The sequence below is a fragment of the Piliocolobus tephrosceles genome, chromosome 8 (assembly GCF_002776525.5).
Source record: "Piliocolobus tephrosceles isolate RC106 chromosome 8, ASM277652v3, whole genome shotgun sequence".
NCBI lineage: Eukaryota > Metazoa > Chordata > Mammalia > Primates > Cercopithecidae > Piliocolobus > Piliocolobus tephrosceles.
In genome coordinates this window covers 62,075,336-62,090,206 of record NC_045441.1, presented here as the reverse complement: position 1 = coordinate 62,090,206, position 14,871 = coordinate 62,075,336, and the positions used below count along the sequence as shown (strand labels likewise).

The 14,871-nt window shown below is 37.6% G+C and overlaps 1 protein-coding gene across 1 annotated transcript in view; it reads left to right on the top strand.

Annotated features, from left to right (window-relative positions):
• Positions 1–14,871, top strand: part of HDAC9 (histone deacetylase 9) — a 679,750-nt gene that overhangs the window by 538,464 nt on the left and 126,415 nt on the right. The window lies entirely within an intron of this gene.

Here is a 14,871-nt window from a genome sequence, read left to right as displayed (position 1 = left end):
TTTATGTATATTGCAGATGGTTCCTTGCTTTTTTGTTTCAATCTCTGCAAAAGACATTTTTTGGCTTTTTTGATACTAGTGTTCAAATTGTACATATCGTACACACTTGGAGAACATTAGTATTTTTCACCTCTGTAATTTATATGGCAGTAAATTTCATTCACATGTGCATGCTCACCCCCACCAACCCCAACTTGCTATAAAATGAAAAGGCTGGTCAATTGCTTTGATATTCTTTATATATAATGCGATTATGTACCTAATGCCACATAATTTAATTTCTTTGGTCAAAATTTGTATTGAATTGCCTAATTTTTACTAAATTGATCAAATTTACTTGTTGGTAGCTATTCTAGTGTATAGCCATGGAAAATTAGAGTTTAATGCAGGAAGAACATTTACAATTAGAATAATATAGTCAAAACTAAAATCATCTATCCAAAGAACCTAGACATTTTGATAATAGTTATACAATATACATTGCAATTAATCTTCAAATTTTTGAAATTTTATAAATCTAATTGAAAATGTTTATATGTTACAAATGATGGTGAAAATATTAGTACTACTGTTGATTGAAGGAACATCTATTGTAGTAAAATATGAGTATAAGACAAAGAGATACTACTATGGGGCACTCATTGGTACAGTCTTTATAGTCCATTATAATCTTTTTTCAAGCCATGATTATTACTATTATTGTGTGCTATGATCTTCAAAAAGGCTATGAACATCTGTCTTAAAAAATAGTTAGTGTCTTAAAAACAAAAACAAATATTCTTCTTCCCTAATTTCTGGTTTTTTTTTTGAAGTTGTGCATACTGGGGCCATATTTATATGACGAAAAATATCTGATTTTGTTTTTTAATCAATGTGATCCAAAAATCAGTCATGTTTCAAAAAATTTGGCCAATTGAATTGTTGGGCCTTGTGTCAAATAAAACCACTGCTTGATAAACTAAACAAATTGCTTTCAATGGGTTATTATTGCCTTACCAAGACCATATCCTGATGATTTTCCCCCTCACAACAAGACCTTCTTCATAGTGGATCCATTGTTATCATTTTCATAAAAGGCTCAACTTAAATTACATTTAATAGAAGCATTATCATCAGATGCCCTGTCTCCTTCCTACCAGAAGCCTGGTTTTTCACAAATGCGTTTAGTCCTATCTGTAGCTCCAGTTTTGCCAGGCTGAAGGCCGTAGGCCTGATGGGCCGGAGATGCCAGGCCCTTAAGAACTGTTTTCCAGTGCTGTCAATAAACTCCCTCCTTCCAGATTCTTTACAGAGGAGGGCTGGCAGCTGTGCATAGGCTTTGGGATCCACCATCCAGTTACATTTCTAACGCTGGGCTCTTGTTTTCCTGGCTCCCTTGAGCTGGCTCAAAGAAACAAAATGGTATTCCCATATGTCCCTTATTGTTTTCTTGGCAAATATGCCTAATCCCCTTAATCTCCCAGATTCCAGCATGAGAGACAAATTTTCTTTGTGAAAATTCCCTCCCGCAGAGGCTGCAGATTAATAGCACTGATTCTAAAGCAAACTGTCTTTTTATAAGGTCTTTTTAAAGGCTGAAGTTAGCTGGGTTTAGGGGCTATATTAGCATATTCCGAAATATTATGCATATGGTAAACCATAGCAATTCAATACAAAGGCAATACAAATAACTGAGCTTGATTTACTAATTTGAATGTTAATACCAATGGCTCAGATATGAAGAGATGCCTAGTGACTGAGTGATCCTCTTTCCCTTTCTCATAAAGATTTATGTGTTAAGGCAAACCAACTATCTACAATCTTTAGTAGACATATTCATTTATTTTTACTTCTAAATAAAGCTTAATTCCAATAAATTGAAGTTAGGAAGGAAGCATTCTACTTTCACATTATTGTTGCCATAATATAAATCATGTGAAACTATTTTTCATCACAGAGATTAGTGTAGCTAAAGAGGGAGACTTTAGAACACGTCAAGGATCCACAGTTACTATTGAACAGGAACTTTGAATGTGAGCTAGTATAGGCATATTGAATAAATGATGAACTGTATCATATTCATACTGGTTAATTTGAGATTGCCAGTTATTTAACAGGATATTAACATTATAGCTATACCTGAGCCATTTCTGAAAAGAGGAATCTGAGCCAATTGTTGCATACTCTCTTATAAGGTCAACAAAACCAGGGGAGGTGATGCAGGAGGAAAGAATTCATTTTCTCTCTCTGCTTCTAAATTGGTTTCTGGTCATCTAAATCCCCCAGTCCATTACCAGAGAGTGAGAGCAAGGGAAGGCAGTATTCATTCATTCCATTTTCATGCATGATCTTACTCAACAATTTTTTTTTTTTTTTTTGAGATGGAGTCTCGCTCTGTCACCCCGGCTGGAGTGCAGTGGCTGGATCTCAGCTTACTGCAAGCTCCACCTCCCGGGTTTATGCCATTCTCCTGCCTCAGCCTCCCAAGTAGCTGGGACTACAGGCGCCCGCCACCTCGCTCGGCTAGTTTTTTTTTTTTTTTTGCATTTTTTTAGTAGAGGCGGGGTTTCACCATGTTAGCCAGGATGGTCTTGGTCTCTTGACCTCGTGATCCGCCTGTCTCAGCCTCCCAAAGTGCTGGGATTACAGGCTTGAGCCACCGCGCCTGGCCTACTCAACAATTTTTAACATCTCAGTGACATCAACAAAGACACTGTTTAATTTCCACTGAGCAATGTTCAGTTTCTTTAGATTAAAAAAACGGAATCTCATATCACTATGTTAAGTGTAACCAACACCATTTTGGATGGGAAACAGTCACATATAAATGACCTGTCAGGGGTATTCTACAAGGACCTAAGGAATGTTCATTGTATTTTTTTGGGCCCTATTCAACTTTACCTGAATAAAAGGGGGAAAATCCTTATAAATAAACTACTTAATATACCTAGGTGAGCAGTATTATTTATATTGTAAAGCCTGTCACAACAAATATCCTTACACACTCACTCCCCCTAAACAAAAACAACCAAAAAAACCCAAAGAGGGTTCAACCAATAACACAAATGCTTGAAGCAGTGATTTTCCAAAACAAAATTTGAGTGTAATAGGAGAACATTTGGATCTTTTTTCCAGTTAAACCTTTCAAAAGCATTATGTCCTGACCATGTTTCTGATTTCTTGACCTCTGTATAACTTAATATAAAAAATCAGAAGTTTATTGCTGTGAATATTTTAAAATATTTTAAACTAGCTAATGTATGCTTTATTTCATTACTCTTTTGTTCTGTCATCAGGTAAGAGACTTGTACACATGGCAAGTAAGATTATTGGGAGGTTAGAAGGGGCACTTGCTAGCAAACCTATTTTTGAGGGAGAAAAACTACTATCCCAACATAGTCATAGAAACTGCAGATTCTGGCTGCTTTCAACAATTCTTTTGTAAAAGACCCAAATTGCCTATGCGCAAGTATATTTCATAATTAGAGTTACCATTAAATAGCAAAGTGAATTAAATATCCTCATTCTTCTTAAAAAAAAATCAAAAACTTCAACCTACATTTATGCAAAGCATGCTTCTTAAAGTCATTTTCAAAATTGATAATGCATCGATATGAATTTGGGTAGCTGAAATTTTGGCTTCCAGTGAAATAGTTCACACACATAAAACATTGCATACGAATTTTCAATTCAGCAAATGTATTGGAAGTAGTAATTCAACCATCACATCTTCACTTGGAAATACATGCTGTAGAATTTTTCCATACTGTGCTTGCTTTTGATCCATATTATTTTACTGAGCATTGATACTTTCAAACATTTAGAAGTACTTTAGTGCTGATACTTAGGCACTGGGAGGTAATTATTGAGCTCTAAATTACCAGTACACTCAAAGAGGAATTTTAAAAACAGAATCCCAATCAGCTGGTCTGATATGCTCAATTAGTTTTTGGATAGTAGGCAGTTACATCATACATAAAACATTTTTCTCTGTATGATTTTTCATTTTGTTATAGTCTCCTAAAATAGTTATATAAAAATCTAATATTTGATCAACTACTTCCAACAAAGAAACAATCATCTCATCTCTTGTCAGTTTATAAATGTTACACAGACTTACTATTCTCTGCACTGCAGCTATACCTTTACCAAGAAGAAATATATAAAAATTAGTAAGTAGTTAGCAGGACTACTGGGTATTAAAGGTAGTATTAATTTAAGCTCTGCACTCATTGCTTAGTGTTTGTTAAAGTCTGAATCATCTTGACTTTTTTGTTCTGCATTCTGTATTTATTGGCTGATTTTGGTACACGATGTGTTCTTACTCTCGTCAGTGGAGGTTTGACCTTTATTTTTCATGATTTTGAAGCCTAAAGTACTCCATCTAGGTTGGAATTAGTAGCGGTTCTTACCATCCAAATACTATTTGACTATGGGGGTGTTAGAGAAATGGAAATATACATTTCTGTTGCCCATGGGACAATCTTAATGAATGCAACAAGTAAAATTATCATAAAAATTTGCACTTTCTTATTTTCTGTACCCATCACTGCCATAGCAATAGACTTACTTTATGTGAAATTAAAAAAAGAAAGAAAGGAAGGAAGGAAGGAAGGAAGGGAAAGAAAGAAAGAAAGAGAGAGAAAGAAAGAAAGAGAAAGAAAGAAAGAAAGAAAGAAAGAAAGAAAGAAAGAAAGAAAGAAAGAAAGAAAGAAAGAAAGAAAGAAAGAAAGAGAAAAAGGTTTAACCAGGTGCAGTGGCTCACGCCTGTAATCCCAGCACTTTAGGAGACTGAGATGGGTGGATCGCTTGAAGTCAGGAGTTTAAGACCAGCCTGCCCAACATGGCAAAACTCTATCTCTACTAAAAATACAAAAATTAGCCAGGCTTTATGTCATGCACCTGCAATCCCAGCTCCTCAGGTGGCTGAGGCAGGAGAATCGCTTGAACCCAGGAGGCGGAGGTTGCAGTGAGCCAAGATCGTGCCACTGTACTCCAGCCTGGGTGACAGAGCGAGACTAAATCTAAAAATAATAATAATAATAATAAATAAATTTTAAAAACTAACAAAAAATAAATGTTTAAATTGGTTCCAGTGATTTGCTTACTGCCTGCGCTTTATTTGCCTAGGGAGGGTTTCACTATGTATATAAAGAACATAAAAATAAATCTGACATTTTGATAAATTTGCCCAGAAAATGTGAATTTCATCAGTTGTGAAAATAGACTAGTCTAAAATGATCAGATTCTTTTTCTTCAAATCCAGTTTTGCATATAAATGATTCCATAGATTTTCTTTCCTGGATACCACATGGCTATATTTGGCAATTAAATATTCTCTTGTACTTCCACATGTGGTCACAATGGAAAACATCATTTCTTCCCTTTAAACTAAGGAGAAACATCCGTAACACCAATCTAAACAACAACAAGGAAGTAGGAATGTGAGTATTCAGTCCTTGAAACATCAATTGTCACTTTTGGTGACATTAAAATACTGCCAAAGTTCTATTATTAGTCATGTTCATGCCTGAAGGGAAAGTAAAACTTGAGAAGAAATGTTACAAATCAGTTCATTAAAATAAAATCTATATCACCATTAAGTTGACTGAAATCCACAGAAAAGTACTATAGGATATATTTGCTTAGATTCACTGCTTGGTCTTTGTAACTTAAAATATAAAGCAAAGAGTTTTTCCATGTTATTAAGAAGAAAAAAATCTAAATTGTATTGCATAATATGGCATTTGTGGGTTTTACTACAACAATCTAAGATGCTCATACGTTTAAAAAGGTTAAATATGAATATCATACTCACTTCAACGTTTGAGAAACAGATTTGTTTTCATAAAATAAAAAAACATTTTCTATTTTTACTGCCATTAAATGAGAAAATAAGAAATTAAGCCACTAAATTTTTTCTTGCATACATTTTCTGAAAGTTATATTTGGTCAGACTAGTAGATTTTCAAGTTCTTTGAAAAACAGTAAATTAATTATTTTTAAAAACTTGTTGAGAAATACTTATTGAAGAGAGACATGTTCTTGAGCCAAGGAGAAACTTGGTTAAAGTATAATATACAACACATCTTTATGTCAGAAAAATACTACACAAATTCCCTGTCAGGAGATTCAGAATTCAGTGTGAAAAGCAGACACTGTAAGAATAGTAATCTTATTTTAAAACATTTTCACAGTTTCATCAAATCAATGATTCTATTCATTATAAAGCACAAAATATCTTATGTGTTTTAAGAAAGAAGGTGCTCCCAAGTCTAAACAGCAACCTTGTCCCAAAACCTGGGGTGCAAAATCTGGGGCCCCTGAGAGAAGGAAAATTTTCCAGCAAAGGCCAGAGTAGAGGAATGGCCAGAGGGAGAGGAAAAGAGCCAAGATAGTAGCTATTCATAGATCTATTTTATCATTCTTTACTGGCCACTGTATGTCAGGTACTATGTAAATCTAGCAGATAAAATGGTGAGCAAAAAGTAGATGCTTTGGGGATTGGGGAGGAGGACATTAATCTTATAATAAACATAATAACAACAAATGTATTAAATAATCACACCAAGAGGTGTATCATTACAAGTAGAGATGAGTTCTCACAAATCAGGGTTGGCAGATCTCTAAGAGCATATTATAGAGTGTCTTAGTCCATTTGCACTGCTGTAACAAAATACCACAGATGCAGTAATGTGTAACAAACAGAATGTATTTACCCACAGATCTGGAGGCTGGAGTCAAGTCCAAGACAAAGGTGCCAGCAGATTTGATTGTCTTGTGAGGTCTTTCTCTGCTTCCAAAATGGCACCTGGTTGCTGTGGCCACCTGAGGGGAGTGACAGTGGGTCCTTATGGGGTGGAAGGCGAAAGGGCAAGCCCACCAAAGGCTTCATGAAGTCTATTTTATAATGGCCTTATCCGATTTATGATAGGAAATGCTCGCATGACCTCATCACTGCTTAAAGGCCCTACCATTTAATAATATCGTATTGACTCTTAAGTTTCAACATCTGAATTTTGGAGGGAACACATTGAAACCAGAACACAGAGGAACTTGATGGTGACTGATAGAGGTTCAGGAATGGTTTCTCTGCTGAAATGATGTCGGAGCTGAAATGTGTGGATAAGGAGGCATTATCCAGGCAAAGGGAGGGAGTGGGTAAGTGGAAGACATCCCACATAGAACTAGGAGCATAGGCAGAGCACTGTGGCAGAAGGAACGAAAAGGCCAGTGTGGCTGGGGTGGAGAAAGCAAGATGGATGGTGCTACAAAATAAAACTGATGCAGTGGTAAAAGGAAAATCAGCTGTTTTTCTGTATATTCACAATTAACATAGAACACTTCAGACACCATATGTGTGTGTTTTTTTCCTACAGCCAGCAATTATCCAACTATCTGCAGACACTGACTGGGTGTCCTACAGTTTAACTCAATTCTGACACTCTCTTCCTGTAGATAGAATCAGATCTCACAAGTTAAGGGCTCAGTCCGGCCAGACTGTCCCCACTTCAGATGCCAGTTGCACGTCCAGGTTGTCATCTGTGCCTCTGCCCAGTTGGCTATAAATCACATGTTGTTACAACCCCCTCTTTGGGTCTGATTATGCTAAGATAACTTCCAGAACTCAGGAAATCAGTTTACCTACTAGATTACTGTTTTACCATGAAAGACACAACTCAGGAACAGCCAGATGGAAGAGATGCATGGGACAAGGTATGGAGGAGGGGCACAAAGCTTCCATTGCCTCTCCAAGTGTGCCACCCTTGCAGTTTCTCTACATGTTCACCAGCCTGGAAACTCTCTGAAACTTATCTTTTCATTGTTTATGGAGGTTCCATCACATGGACAAGATTGACCAAATTATTGGCCCTTGATAATCAACTCTACCTCCAGCCTCTCTCTCCTCCCCAGAGGTTAAGGTGTGGGGATAAATATTTCAGTCTTCTAATCATGCTGTTGGTTCCTCTGGAAACCAGCCACCATCCTGAGGCTATCCAGGACCCCCTAGCCCCCAGTCATCTCATTAACATACAAAAAGACACCTTTCATTTCAAAGAGTCCAAGGGTTGTTTTTTTTTTTTTTTTTTTTTTGAGACAGAGTCTCACTCTTGTCGCCCAGGCTGGGGTGCAATGGGGCAATCACGGCTCACTGCAACCTCCGCCTCCCAGGTTCAAGCGATTCTCCTGCCTCAGACTCCCAAGTAGCTGGGATTACAGGCACCTGCCACCACGCCTGGCTCATCTGTGTATTTTTAGTAGAGATGAGGTTTCACCATGTTGGCCAGGCTGGCCTTGAACTCTTGAGCTCAGGAGAGCTGCCCGTCTCAGCCTCCCAAATTGCTGGGATTACAGGTGTGAGCCACGGCACCCCGCCACATATTTCTTTTTTATATCATAGGTGAACAGAGACCAGATCAGGCAGTTGACTAGTCTTAAATGACTGTTCTTATGTGCCAGATTGTCTGGAATGGAATCCCAGCACTGTCACTTGCTAGATATGAACCTTAGGCAAGTTATTTCATCTTTCTGTGCCTCAGTTTCTTCATTTGTGAAATGGGGGTAATAATATTATCTGCCTAACACAAGTTGTTAGGATTAAATGTGCAATAAAATATTAGATTTTATTTATCACATTATTTGTATTTTGTTATTTATTATATATTCTGCTATAATATTATGATATAATACTTGTATTTGTCATTTTGTTTTGTTTTTTTAAGACTTAATATGTTTTTTATTCTGATGGAAATAACCCAATAGAAGGAAACACAGGTTATCAGAGAGAGAGAGAAAAAAGCAGTGAGTGAGATGTCCTTGAATAGGTGAGAGGGACTAAGATTAAGTGCACATGTCAATTAATTGTTCTCACATAGGATCAAGGATGGTGGGGTAGGTGAGTAGAATTTCTGGTGGAAGAATGTAGACATTGTATTCGAACTGCTGCTGTTATCTAGTGAAATAAGAAGAAAAGTCATCAGCAAAGGGTAAGGAATGAACAGGGTAGGAGATTGGAAGAAAGAAAGGAAAGGAAGGTAGAAATGCTCATCTGAAAGGATAGGAGAGTTCATTGTTAAGGAATATAGTATGATTGCTGGGCATCACGTAATATTTTTTTAAGGTTTGTGATCATGAATTTAGGCAAGTCATTTGGCTTTTGGATACACTTAAGTGCAGGAACAGAGCAGGTGTGACTTGTGTTTAATCAGGATGATAATTTTACCACGGAAGTATGTTGGAGGGAGAAAGGGACAAAGTGATTGAAAGTATGTCTGTGCCTCCCCAAAATTCATATGTTGAAGCCCTAATGTCCAGTGTGGCTGTATTTCAATACAGGCCTATGAGGCGATGATAAGGATCACATGCGGTCTTAAGGTCCCCAGTCAGATAGGCTGGTACCCTTGTAAGAAGTGGAAGAGGCCAGGCACAGTGGCTCACACCTGTAATCTCAGCAATTTAGGAGGCTAAGGCAGGTGATCAGTTGAGCTCAGGAGTTTGAGACCAGCCTGGGCAACAGGGCAAAACCCCATCTTCACTAAAAATAGAAATTAACCAGGTGTGGTGGCGTGTGCCTATAGCCCCAGCTGCTCTGGAGGCTGAGGTGGGAGGATGACTTTAGCCCAGGGGTTGAGACTGCAGTGAACTGATATGGCGCCACTGCACTCCAGCCCAGTGACAGGGCAAGACCCTGTAAAGAAAAAAGAAAAAAAAAAAAAGAAGAAGAAGAAAGAAGAAGAAGAAGACAGAGAAGAAGAGGATGGATAAGAAGGAGAAGAAGAAGATGAAGAAGATGATGAGGAAGAAGAGGAAGAGGAAGGAGGAGAAGAAGGAGAAGGAGAAGGAGAAGGAGGAGAAGGAGAAGGAGAAGGAGAAGGAGAAGGAGAAGGAGAAGGAGAAGGAGAAGAAACACCAGAGCCTGCTTTGTGAGTGCTCACACGTAAGGCACCTGAGGGTGGTGATTTGTTTTTCTAAGACCAGCCCAGCGGGCGCAAAAGAACCAGCCGGTAGGCAAGTGTAGGAGCAAAACTGCAAGTTTATTTTGGTAACCTAAGATGTGGGGGAGAAGTCTGTCAGCCTCCGGCGAAGGAGGCCGGCAGAGTCCTCCCCCCCGCCCGTGGGGCTCTCGGAGGGACTTCCCACAGTCCGGACATCCTGCAAGGAGTGGGGCTGTGAGAAGGCCGCGTGACTCAATGGCCAAGAGCGGCTTTTTCTAGGAGTGGGAGGGCAATAGGCGGGGCACGGGCGTGTCCGGGGCGTTCTGCAGGTGCGACCAGGTAAATCTTGGTCTCTTCGGATTGACGTCACCTGGCGCATGCCCAGTTGGTCTGCACCTTCCCGGGCGCCGGCTGCATCGCCCGCTGCGGGAAGAGCTGGTGGTGAAGAAGAACGCGGAAGTGCACCATCTTGCCTCCGTTCGTCCAAACAGGTGGCAGAGGGAAGACGGCTGTCTGTAAGCCACAAAGAGAGCTCTCACCAGAGAACAAACCCTGCTGGAGCTGATCTGGGACTTCCAGCATCCAGAACTGTGAGAGATGCATGTCTGTGTGTAAGCCACCTAACCTATGGTCATGAGTTATGGCAACCTGAGCAGAATACACAAAGGGAGTATGCTGGCGGGAGAAAGAGACAAGATGACTAAGTGTATATGTGAGGAAGTAAATTTAATGATGGGTCTGAAGTTTAACCCAGATAAGAAGGAAAGCAAACATGGTGGTGGGGGTGATTGATGGATAAGCAAACATGAATAAGATGAATGGATTGGAAGTCCTGGTTCAGATGAACCTATGACTGGAGTGATAGGATAGTAGGAGAGTAGGATGCTTGTCATTGAAATCATGAAAGTGGTGTTGCTATTGGTAATGATAGGGTCTAGGAATATGACTGTAAACAAAGAACTAATGTATTGAAAGCAAAGAGTCAGAGAACTCAGAAATCAGGATATTGAATGGATTGTCTGTGTGGATGTTGAATCACACGGTGAGAGCTCTCTTTGTGGCTTGCAGACAGCCATCTTCCATCTGCCACCCTCATGTTCCTTTCGTCTAAGCACTCACAAAGTGAGCTCTGGTGTCTTATCCACTGTGTGGATGTTAGAATAATTACTGGAGGAGTAATTGAAAAAGGCAGTAATTCAAAGGCAACGTATTCAAGGAATGCATTCAGATATAACTGCATACATTTGAGTGATATTTAAAAACAAAATCAACAGGAATTTGTCATGAAATAAAAGGGGATGGAGAAAGGATAGGGAGAAGGTGCCATTAAAGACAACCCATTGGTCTCTGACTTGAGCCACTGGATCAATCATGGTACCATTTCTAAGTTAGAGAAGGCTGGCAGAAGGTCAGAAGTTTGATCTTGGTATAGAGTTTTAAATGACTTTGATACATCCAAGTGATATTGAGTAGATGGACTAATATATATTGGGCTGGTTCCCAGAGAATAGCCCATCTTGGAAATAGAAATCTGTGAAGTATATGAGATGAGTGATGGCTGAATTCATAAGACTGGTGGCCTTGCCTAGGAGGTGTGGAAAAGCAGAGGAAAAGAGAAAGACTTGGACTTAAGTAATTTCAGTGTTTAAAAATGAGAAGACTTAGTATGAGCCTCCAAGGGAAACTGATTAGAAAGGGAAAAGATAGAGGAACACCAGGAGAGCATGAAGTTACAGAAGCCAAGAAGAGTCTTGTGAAAAGGAAGATGCAGCCAATAGTTTTGAAAGTTTAGGGCCAGAAGGCTGAGATGAAAAAAAATGACCTTGGATTTAGTAGCGTGACGGCCATTGGTAACTTTTGTAAGAACTTCTTTAGTGGACTAATGAGGTTGGAGGAGAAATTAGAGGTTGATAACTGAAGGAGACATGAGGAAAAGGAGAAAGTAGGACAGACCACCTTTTGAAGAATGTTGACTATTAAATGGAGAAGAAGAAAAGCCTGGGAGCCAGAGGGATTGAGGGGATTAAGGACAAAGATTTTATATATATATATAAATTATAAAAAATATATATTTGTATATAATTATAAAAATATATAATTATTAAAATTATATAGATATATATAAAATCTTCACATACACATATATACATACATATAAACAAATACACACATATACACATACACACAAATATACACACATATATTATATAGCTTATATTTATATAATGTATATAATATATATAATATACATTTTTAATAGCAGAAGCTTGAACCTATTTGAATCTCAATACAATGTCTATAATTTGGAGGGGAATTATACAAATGTAACATGTTAGTGCGAAAAGTTTTATAAGGGATGGTAGAAAAGCAGGAAGGTTGGGGTCCAAATTGCAGGCAGTGAGACAGATTTTAGAAGGACTAACACCTTCTCTAGTGTAACAGAGAATAAAGGAACCCGGACTGCATTAGGACTCAGAGTCAGGCATCTTACTGCGTTCTATCTTCTCTTTTTCTGAGTGATACTGTTCTTTTTTACAAGAAAGTATTGTGGGGATAGGTGCAGTGGACTTTATGTTCTCAAAGCAGCAGTGAAGAAACAAGGACACCAACTCTGCCTGCTGCTGCAGGCAGGTTTGTGAGGTGTGAGAGAGGAAACAGCTACCACTTGAGCAGATTGTGGGAGAAGCAACCTTTTGAGGTTTCAGCTAAGGAAAGGGGGGCACTCAGAAAATATATGGAAAATGTAGAGGAGTTTGATATTCCTGAGAGCACAATGGAAGGTTTGGGTGGATCATGATGACTGAGAAAAAGTTTGTTGATTTTGGCGAGAAGAAAATCATTTTCAACCTAAGATTAAGCAGTTTCAGAAACAGTTTAGCAGAATGATGGAGATTCCCGCAAAGGATTATAAAGTGAAAAGCAGATACTTCGTTCAAGGAATTTAGCTGTAAATGAAAGAAGTGAAACGAGGAAGACAGAATTCAAGTCTGGGTTTTTTTGTTTTGTTTTTTTATAATCCAGCTAATTACCTATGAGATTTCATTTCCATTTTGTTTCTTAACATGAACTCTAGGGTCAGATTGACTTTATTCCATAATACTAAAATTGTTTCTTCTTTGTTTTCATGCTTTAACCCCTGCCTAGGATGCCTTAAATTTTTTTTTTTTTCCTTTGTAAACACAACTTTTCTGGTAAGACCCATTAACACCTCCCTCTCAATATTCCCTGTTATATATATTTTTTCACTATTAGATAATTCCTTTTTTGTTTTAAAACAATTCGAAAACTACATGAAATTTAGCCTGGTGCAGCAGTGCACACCTGTAATCCCTGCACTTTGGGAGTACAAGGTGGGTGGAATGCTTGAACCCAGGAGTTTGAGACAAGCCTGGGCAGCATAGCGAGACCTTGTCTCAAAAAAAAAAAAAACTATATATATACACACATATATATATATAAAATTATAAATTAAAAATAAAATAACCGATATTAAACCTTCCTTCGTATGTATTATACTATGTATATTATTAATACTAACACTTCAAAAATTACCATTATAAAGTATTTTCGGTTCCACTAAGTATTTATAACAAAATGTTAACGACTATCTAATAGTCCATGGTATAAATGTACCATAAGTCATTAACCAATCGCCTAACGTTAGCTCACTAAAGTAATTTGGTTTTCCCTATTATAAATAAGATACTATCTTTTACATAATTGCTTGTGTACATAGTTAATGGCACCCTTAAGGCAGAACTTTTTTAACTAGATGACTAAATCAGAAGATACATTTTTTTTAAGGCTCTGGATATATAGAGGTGAATTATTTTCTAGAAAGGCTCTAATGAATTATCCTTCTACAAGCAGCATATGAGCATTTAGCATACCCATTCCATTGTCAGCATAGAACATTTTCTAAAAATTTAATTTCTGGGGTAGAAAATGGCTTCTCTCTGGAGTTCTAAGCTATGTTCATTTAATTACTAATTAAGTTGAATTTTTAAATAGCTACTGGTTACTGGGTGTTTTCTTCTTTATGTTGTTATGTCATACCTTTAACCCATTAAACATATTTTTAATTGAATCACAAAATTTTAGTGTGGTTTATCTAATCATAATAGTTCTTTACATGCCAATTATATTGCCTTGTATTATATAATTGTTATTTTCATCCTAACTATTGGTTTCCCAGTGAACTATGTGCATCTGTCATAATCTTTACCAAATTCTCCATTCTCAGAAGTCCTGTAGCACTCTATAGTGTCAATCTACCATCTTAATATTTCAGTCTCTATTATCTTGTGTTTTTCATTGATAGTTTCTTTCATATTAATATATTACCATCAGAGAGATAGTAAGTATCTTAAGAATAAGAACAGGGAATATGTTTATCACCCTTACTAGATTTCTAATTGATATTATGTTATATGATTCTAATTTGCTTCTGAGTTTATTAATATATATATTCAACAAAATATATAGCAAATTAACTCATTGTGTGTTAATGACCATAACATTCTGGGAAAATGTGTGTCCGTTTAAAGACCTAGAGAATAGATTAGTTTTCTTAATATTTTTATATTTGCAGTGAAAGGTTTGAAAAAAAAAAGTCCTTGGGGTATGTTGAAATTATTTCAAAAGTTTTAGGATTGTGTATAAAACAGCATTAACATGCTCTTTTGAGCATGTTACTTGAACCATAGTTAAGTGAAAGGTGGTGTGAACCATGTGATAAATGATTACGTCACGTCAAACAACCCAACTTTTCTGAGCATGCTGGTTTTGCAAGGATTTATAGTTCCCTGCCTTCATGCCGGAGTTACTTCAGCTTTCCGTGATGCATTCCAACTAATCTGGAGGTTAAGGCATTTCTTGATCATGGATAGATCTGCTTGCTTCTCAGCCCTGGAATTCTTTATAAAATTCCAGAACGCGGGCTAGAAATTGACTTAGG